We start from the raw sequence: 8,506 nt of genomic DNA on the forward strand, positions 1-8,506 counted from the left end.
CAGCTGAGATGGGGGTCAAGTTCAGAGTCTAGAGTGAAGAGTTACCTTTAATTCTTGGAAGCATGTAGGTAGAGAAGAACAAACAATCTATTTTTCAGGACGAGTCCCCCATAGTGATTTTTTTTTTGCCCATGGATAAGGAATGTGGAGATGCACATTCCTTAATGCACAGACATTAAGGGTACAAGTGTCAAGCATTGTTCTCAGTTTTTACTGTCCATTAGAAGCCCCTCAAGGCCTTGTTCGGACAGACTACAGGGCCTGAACATCCACAGTTTTTGTTCTTTGGTTTTGTTTTTTTTGTTGTTGTTTTTTAAAAATGAATGTTTTTTTAAAGATTTTATTTATTTATTTGACAGGCAGAGATCACCAGTAGGCAGAGAGGCAGGCAGATAGAGGGAGGGGTGGAAACAGGCTCCCCGCTGAGCAGACAGCCCGATGCAGGGCTCCATCCCAAGACCCTGGGATCATGACCTGAGCCCAAGGCAGAGGCTTTAACCCACTGAGCCACCCAGGCGCCCCTGGTTTTGTTTTTAATATGTTCTCTCACATCTGTTCCTCTGTTTCTGTTCTTGCTATGTATAGAGTACAATATCATTCAGGGCTGTTAAAGACTTCATGTTAAAATTATAACTTAAAAATTCAGTAGGTTGAATGTTTGACTCTTGGTTCCAGCTCAGGTCCTGATCTCAGGGTTGTGAGATTGATCCCAGCTCTGTGCTCGGCATGGAGTCTGCTTCAGATTCTCTCTCCCTGTCTCTCCCACTCACCCTCTCTGTCTCCCAAATAAATAAATAAAATCTTTAAAAAAAAAAAACAAAAAAAACAACAACAATTTCCCAGGTCTCTATCTCTCTTTGTACCTTTTGGGAGCAGTCATTAAATTCACTCAAGTTTCTTTTTTTTAATATTAATAATAAGTAAATATATTTTTAAAAGATTTTATTTATTTATTTAAGAGAGAAACACAAGTTAGGGGAGAAGCAGAGGGAAAGGAACAAGCAGACTCCCCGCTGAGCATAGCGCCCCATGCAGGGCTCAATCTCACAACCAACCCTGAGTTTGATGATCTGAGCGGAAATCAAGAGTTGAACACTTAATCGACTGAGGCACCCACTCTCCCCAAATTCGTTCAAGTTTTGAAATTCTCGGATGTTACTTAAAGTTTTATGTGATTTTAAGTACCTTGAGAATAGACATGTCATAAAACTCTGTTTGTTTGTTGGCGGATTATTATAATGACCCGTAACTGATTCCATCTGAGAAAATAAAAACAGGACTTTAAGGTAAATGGATGGGTTCAGAGACTAGTAGACCTCTTGAGTTTATGAGAGATGAGTTTCCTGTACTAAATATTGTATTGATTAGTGAGGGCTGGAGATTTCAGTGGGGTGCAGGGGTACCAGGCAGACTGGGTTCAGCCACTCACCACGGACAGAATCCAGAGACAGAGAGAGGAGCTGTGGTGAAGCAAGAAAATAACTTATTTCCATGAGGTCAACATGAGGAAGAGAGTGGACTAATGTCTCAAAGACTATCTCCCACCACAGTTCTTGATTCAGTAGTGTCCCTGACAGAGTTTCTAGGAGTGTTGCTGGTCGGAGCACCATACTCTGAAAACCACAGCTATGGAGTCAGATGAACTTGGTTTTAAGTTTCCCTCTTAACTACTTTTATACCTTAGCCAACTCACACAACCTCTGTGAGCTTCAGCTTTTCCATTTGTAAATAGAATAATAATACTTACCTCTTGGACTTGTTTTGAATATCAGTTAAAAAAAATATGAAAAGTGCCTAGCACTTAAAAAAAGTAACTATGAATGAGTGGATGGATGTTAGGGACTAACATAGCAGGAGTGGGAGGCTTAAAGAGCTGGAAAATCTGCGACTAAAAAGGGCATTAAGAAGCAGGGCGGGGAAGCCAAGCTGTTTCCTATTTGGCTCCCGTCTGCTCCTGCCATCATGGTGGACTTGGGAAGGGATGGGGGTTCGCAGGAGGCAGAAGGGCCAAAGGCAGCTTTGGAGCCCTTTGGGACTTGGCTTTTTTCAGCAGAATAGATATTTCTGGCTGGTTTCTCAGCTTTGCAACTCAAGGCAAAGGCACATCTAGAAGTATTTTGAAGGCAGAGAGAAACTCCACTGAAGGGTTGATCGTTTCCATCCAAAGCTCTCAGGGCTGGACTTGAACTCTCTGGAGAACACCGTGGGTGCAGGCTTTGGGCTGGGGCTTGGAGTCTCTTCTGCTCAGAATGTTCTTCTCCTCTGGCCCCACCTGTGGAACTTGTAGTCATCCTCTAAGTTTCTTTGTCTCTGTGAAACTAATGGCCCCTCACAGGCAGATACCTTGTCAGGATCTCTCTCTCTCTCTCTCTCTCTCCCACCACTGTGGGCACTTCAAAGCACAAACTTAACTTGTCTTTATATGTGTTTTGTGCTCTCCCGCAAAGGACTGGCTCCATACGTGTCTGGTAACTTATGGAGGGAGGAAGGAAGAGAGGAAGAGAGGAAGGGAGGAAAAGAGGAAAGATTTGCATCTTAAAACTGAAGTTTCTAGAATGCAAGATTGATATGCTACTCTTCTGTTGCTTCTTCCACACTTTCCTCCGTGTCTGAATATGTCAGTAATTCAAGAAATCCTTTACATATGTTTCTGCTTTTAATTAGGACTTGTGTCACCTGAATTTGGATTTCGGGTGTGCTCAACAACTTCTAACTTCTTCGAGTTTCCTCCTTGCCCTCTGTGAATGTTTTCTTCCTTTACTATTTTTCACCCGCTCAAGGCTTTATTTCATTCTCTCCTCTCCCAAGAAGAAATTAGTATATTGAACACCAAGCTAGGGGCACAATGAATAATTTTCTATTTAAATTTTACTTTATTTTATATTCTTAGATGTTATCATTACAGCACTGAATGATGCTAAGAACCTACTTGTAAGTGGGGAGCTCTCCTCTCCCCATGCTCTACCCAAACCATGAAGGGAGAAACCCTGCTAACAAATTTGCTCCCCTGGAGAACAGCTACAGCTCGTGCACCTGTCAGCGAGGGCCGCCATAACAAAATACCACAGACAACATAGCTGGGTTAAACAACAGACATTTATTTTTTCTCCTTCTGGAGGCTTGAAGTCCTTGACCAAGGTGCCAGCACTTTGGTTCCTGGTGAAAACGCTCTTTCCGGCTTGCAGATGACCCCCTTCCTGCTGTGGCCGTTCCTCTGCCCTGTATGGGGTGGAGGGAGAGAGCACTCTGGTGTCACTTCCTCCTCTTACAAGGACACTATGTCTATCAGATTAGAGCCCCACTGCTAGGCCTTTATGTAACTTCCTCTCCATACAGGCCCTGTCTCCAAATATGATCACACTGGGAGTTGGGGCTTCAACATGTGAATTTGAGGGGGACACAATTCGGTCCATAGCACCGTGGTTGCTCCTTTCTACAAGAGGAGAGAGAGTTAATTGGATGACTGAGAGCCTGATACATTCACTGGGCTAATTTTTAGGGGCCAGGGGTAACGTTAAATGGGGATGCCTGCTCCCCCGGGCCCTCTCTGTTGAGACTCAGAGGGCTGGCTTTGGGCTTATGGATGGTACTCTCTGAGCAGGGCAGTGACTAGACTCAGGCTGCCCCAGCCAGACCCCTGCTCCCTCTTTTACTGCTTTTCAGCCTGCTGCTGGGTGGGTCAGTTAGGCCCGTGCTGCTCTGCAGATCTGTCTGTCTGCAGCTCTGAGGAGTGGTACACCTCCCTCAACTCTAATTCGAGCCACGTTTGCCAATGGGACCTTATGAGCAAGCCCAGTCCTTGGAGATTTTCAGCTACATGATGGCTGTATTTTAAATTGCACCCTTCCACATCCTAGCTTTTCCCGTCTTCTGACTCCGCTCCTTTCTCTTTTCTCTACAACACTTTTCCATCCTCTAACATTCCTCCAGTTGAGCGCCAAGAATCTTTTAACACACTTTCAAATGGCTTTCTGAAAAAAGATACGCTAACTGAAGGGTCAGAGCGTTGTTCTATGGAGGAAGGCAGGGTCAGATTAGCTTAGGAAATAATGCTCTTCAGCACAGTTGGGGGAGAGTCTATTAACTGTCATCCAATGCCTAAAACATGGTTTTGGAGTGGAGGCAATACAAACAGGCTCTGTATCTTTGGCTCAAGCTATGCGGGGAGATGGTGATGATGGTGGGGAATATTTACTGAATCCTTCAACGGGCTGGCCAGCATGCTGAGTGATTTACATGCATTTTCTCTTCTAAGTATCCCTGTGATGTAGTAAACACCATTCACTCGATTTTACAGTTAAGGAAACTAAGGTCCAGTGAGGTTAAGTGACGAGCGTGGAGTCCAACTCGGGTTTGACGTGTGTGATGCTCAGCTTAAGAAAAGCATATTCTAACCATTAGAGCTGGCCCGCAGTGGAGTGGAAGGATGACCACGTGGTCTCTTTGCTGGGAGCCTGATCCAGCAGAGGCTGGGTGACCATCTGTTAGGGCTGCTGCAGAAAAGAGATCGATTTAGACAATTTCTGAGTCTCTTTCCAACTGTAAGATCTTATGGAAACTTGACAGGCGGTCCTGTGGGAAAGGAATTAGGTTTGTTCTCGTAGCTCTGTTCAATAGAGTAGTATTTCGGAGGCTTTTCCATCTAGAAATCCCCAACGTCAAAGGCAAGTGAATGGAGACTCCTGGGAGGTCGGGGCCTGAGCTGCAAACATTTGAAAAACAAATGATCTGAACTTCAGATTATACATGAAAATATGCTTGTTTGTTTTAAGGAAAAGTATTTTAAATTTTTGAAAATCTTTTTAAAAGAAGAGATGTTCAACACAAAGCTTAAATTCCTCCCCAATCCCCCAGTAAATCTTCATTTCAATTTGGCTCATCAGGAAAATATGCCATATTTATGAGTTCACAAATCCCCAGCACAAAGCCAAGTCTCCCAGGGGAATCTTTTGTCTTAGTGTGAGAAGTAAAGCAGTAGTGCTAAGACCAGTGGGGAGAAGTTATAGGGCGGCTGATGAGATTTCATCCCAATGCGAGTGGGGTCTTTCTCAGAGCTGCAGAAGTCCAGCAATGGAAGGGACTCTCAAAAAAAAGTAGTAAGGGGGCTCCTGGGTGGCTCAGTGAGTTGAGGCCTCTGCCTTCAGCTCAGGTCATGATCCGGGGGTCCTGGAATCGAGCCCCGCATCGGGCTCTCTGCTCAGTGGGGGGCCTGCTTCCTCCCCCCTCTCTCTCTGCTTGCTTCTCTGCCTACTTGTGATTTCTCTCTCTCTGTCAAATAAATAAAATCTTAAAAAAAAAAAAGTAAGTAAGCAGCAACTGAAAAGTTTCCTAGCACAGCTGCATCAAGGGTCTGGGGAAGTTAACAGGGGACTCTGCTTTGGGAATGCTAGTGTCAGAGCAGGTTCACAGCCATGGTGAAAGGAACAGGTGAAATGTATGCTCTCTACCACTTAGAAAAGTTTTGTGGAGAAGCCATTACCAGAGTCACAATGACTAACATGGTCTTGACTATGTGCCAGGCCCTATTCCCAAAGCTTTAACATGTCATTTAGTTCTGAGTGACCTGTATTATCATCAGCCCCATTTTCCAGATAAGGAAATAAAGGCACAGGGAAATTAAATAAATGGACCCAATGTCTCACAGCTGCTAAGAAGCAGAGCTCGAATTTGAACTTGGGCCATCAGGAGTTAGGGCCAGAGCGGGCTGTCTCGGTGCCCTCCCTGTCCCCTACCACATGATGTCACTTCCTTGGTTTCAGGCTCTGACCTAGAAGGGATCTTGTCCATGGGGAGGCGAGCTGGTGAGTGGTCAGGACATCTGGACTCTAGTCCATACCCTGCCACTAACCAGGTGACCCTGGAAGGGTCACTTACTGTTCCTGTTGTTTTTTTATTTTTTTTCACATTCTAATTCATTATTTCTGAGCCTGCCAAGGAGACCATAGTTTTTTGTTTGTTTGTTTGTTTGTTTTACCTGTCTTTTACTAAAACCCTGGGAAACTGTGCCACCTGACGTAGGAGTCTCGCTGTGCTACCAGTAGAACTGAACTATAGTAAAAAAAAAAAAATAAATAAAGCAAAGCAAACAACTAAAAAACCAAAAGGCCAAAAACTGACTGGGAGGTGCCTCTTTCTCCCTTGGATTTACATTTCTAGCAGGTGGCATCCGGCCCTGGGGGGTGGGGTGCTCTAGACTCTGTAGGGAGTACGTCTTTCACTAGACCATGGGTTTGTTCTTCATGGCTCCCAGCAGCAACATTATAATAGGATTTACTGAACTCTTACTCACTGTGTATTTGCAACTTCACAAAAATACGAATAGATTGTGTCCAGATGGCCGTCTCGTTTCCAGTTTAAATGACCGCATGATGCATTGATGTGGGACAGTGGCTTCAGCTGTGAATCATTTCTGGGTTCCCCGCTGCTATAGTGAGATGAGGAGGAATTTTCGGGATCTCCCAGGGAATCTCTGCTCTAATGTGTCTCTCTCCAAAAAAACACTGGAGGCTGGGGGATGGGTGAAATAGGTGACGGTCATTGAAAGGACACTTACTATGATGAGCACTGAGTACTGTTGTATAAAATTGTTGAATCACTATACTGTACACCTGGAATGAATATAACACTGTATGTTAGCTATACTGGAATTAAAATTTAAAACTTAATAAAAGAAAACACAGCAATAATGGAGACAGAAGAGGCTCCTGAGACCACTGAGACCGTTCTGTTGTCATAAAGCCAGGATGGGTGAGGCAAGTGCTACCTAATTCTTTTCAGGCCACTCTCTCAATCATGAGAGGATCTCACAGGAAAATTGGGCCACCAGAGGAATCTTACCCTCATCTCCATTTCACCTTCTGAAGACTCACCTCCAAATGAAAGTCAAATGCACCAGGACTTGATGTTTTCAATCTGGAAAATTCGCCCGAGTGACCTGAGGGTCTTAGGCACTTGTGCTTGTAGGTGGCCAGAGAAGGCAGCATGGATCTGATGTCCCTAGAAGATCTTCCAAGTGGCTTAGCAAGACTGGAACAGCTCAGAACAAGCCGTCTGCTCACTTGTACATTCTGCAAGCACGCCTGGGGTACCTACTTGGTGGAGAGACATAGATGGATATATGTAGTTATCTTTCTGTTTCTCTGTCTATCTATCTATCACCTATCTAGCTACGTCTAAACACATAGCTCATAGTATGGCTAAGTGTATTCCATAAATAAAATTCGGTACTACAAAGAGACAAGTGCAGTATCAGAGGTGGGCTCAAAGAGCCGTGGAGTGAAGGATGGCCTGTCTTGAGCAAGACAGCAAGGGGAAAGGGCATTCTGGGAAAAGAGCATGAAGGAAGTAAGGATGAAGAAATAAAGAAACACTGAAGAGCCGCCATCACTGTGTGGCCAGTGCACAGGGTGAGCTTATGGAGTAAGGAAAAGTATTTGTGGCTGGAAAGATTGGGGCAGCTCATGAACCTGCCCCGGTGGTTTGTCAACCGGGCTTAGAGGTGGGAATGAAGGCAGTGAAGAGGGGAGAGACTGAGGGTGGATGGGGTGAATTGAGGAGCTCAGGGAGTGTTAAATGGGAGGAAATGAATATTGATAAATTTATAAAGGGATTGTTAATAATGCTCTCAGCTACCTGCGTTGGATACATTCTGTAGGCCAAGCAATGAGGTAGGTACTCCATTCACATTTAACACTCATAGTCACCCAGGGTGCTGGGTCCTGTAATTATCTTTTATTTTACAGATAATGAGACTTGGGATATAGAGGTAAAATAGATTGCCTGAAGTCACAGATAGTGAGAGAACTGAGTGTCAAACCCTGTCTGTCTTATCCAAGGGAGAAATAATTCAAGTCAAGAAATGAAAGGAAAGGAGAAGAAAGCCAGTTTACTTGTCTCAAGTTATTTGTCTATTTCATGCGACAGTACTCATTTTTAAAAATGTTTTATTTGTCCTAGATGACCTTTCTTTCCAAAATCTTTGGTAACATTTTCTTCTTTGACTATACTTTTTCTTATTTCCCTCTCTCTGCAACCAGTCGTACAGGTACACAGCTCATTGTGAAAATCTCTTTAGAATGTGGCTGTATGGGGGCGCCTGGGTGGCTCAGTGGGTTAAAGCCTCTGCCCTTGGCTCAGGTCATGATCTCAGGGTCCTGGGATCGAGCCCCGCATCGGGTTCTCTGCTCAGCGGAGAGCCTGCTTCCTCCTCTCTCTCTGCCTGCCTCTCTGCATACTTGTGATCTCTGTCTGTCAAATAAATAAATTAAAAAAAAAAAAAAAGAATGTGGCTGTATGAAAAGCTAATGCAAAATAAGAATTAGTCTATAAAATATATTAACAAGGTAAGCAGCATCTCTTTGTGGGTTTCTCTGCAGAGGTGATTTGTTTCTCAGTGCTGGGGCTTGGAGAGGAGAGTCACAGTGTCTGTTTTGTATTTTGCATTTCCTGAGCAGGACACTGGGACTTTTGGAACTCATGCATATCCACCCATATCTCAGTATAAACT

This window comes from Mustela putorius, unplaced genomic scaffold (genome assembly GCF_011764305.1).
Source record: "Mustela putorius furo isolate JIRA1106 unplaced genomic scaffold, ASM1176430v1.1 tig00537227_pilon_pilon_pilon, whole genome shotgun sequence".
Classification (NCBI taxonomy): Eukaryota; Metazoa; Chordata; class Mammalia; order Carnivora; family Mustelidae; genus Mustela; species Mustela putorius.